Raw genomic sequence first — 726 nt, 5'->3', positions numbered from 1 at the left:
TATTAAGTAGACGTTTTGGATAAATTGCTGTTGTTAAACCAACATTAGTGACAAATCACAATTTCTGTCGATAATCTTTAAGGAAAGCCTGATATTTCATATGTGAAGACTAAAGGATCACAAACACCAACTCTTAAGATGAAGGACAAGGAGGTGAAAACATCTTTGTAAGTGATTCAGTTAATAAATGCATAAAACATTCCATAAAACATTTGGTACATAATTTTAAAACATAATGTGTATGTTTATAAATATTTAATTTGTGTGTTTATTGTAGGGAGACTGTCAGCGATTACAGATTACATTCAACTCCTATTCAAGAATGCTGGCTTGTCCCATTCCAGGCTGTGATGGAGGCAGAGATTTCTGATTTTACTGTCACTCAGCTGTAGAGTTGACAAACAGTGTTTCCTTTTGATTTTGATGGTCCATGTTAAGTAAATGCTTCAGTGGTTTAATCCTACCTGGCCTAGGAAGCCTTACTTAAGTATATTGTTTGCTTGATACGCTGATTATTTTTGTAAATCCACTTCAGCTGCCTTTCCACGGATTAATCCAAATGGACTCTTAATAAATACAAATTCTCATGTCTAATGTCTAATGTTTGCTTAAAATGCAAGAACTGCAAGTATTGAATGCAGATTAATTTTGCAATACAGTTATGGATAAAAAAGGGGAGAATTCCAAATGTAGATCATAACATGTAGTTTACATTTACATTTAGTC

General features: G+C 33.1%; 1 long non-coding RNA gene across 1 annotated transcript; it reads left to right on the top strand.

Moving 5' to 3' along the window:
* The first annotated feature begins 42 nt into the window (after positions 1 to 42).
* Positions 43 to 591, top strand: LOC107579821 (uncharacterized). The gene is made up of 2 exons (XR_001608538.1): positions 43 to 167; positions 278 to 591. It is a non-coding gene; the product is annotated as an uncharacterized lncRNA (long non-coding RNA).
* Positions 592 to 726: the final 135 nt, after the last annotated feature.

Source organism: Sinocyclocheilus grahami, unplaced genomic scaffold, assembly GCF_001515645.1.
Source record: "Sinocyclocheilus grahami isolate Dianchi unplaced genomic scaffold, SAMN03320097.WGS_v1.1 scaffold20460.1, whole genome shotgun sequence".
NCBI lineage: Eukaryota > Metazoa > Chordata > Actinopteri > Cypriniformes > Cyprinidae > Sinocyclocheilus > Sinocyclocheilus grahami.
The sequence above is the reverse complement of the archived record's forward strand: the minus strand, read 5'-3'. Positions and strand labels throughout refer to the sequence as shown.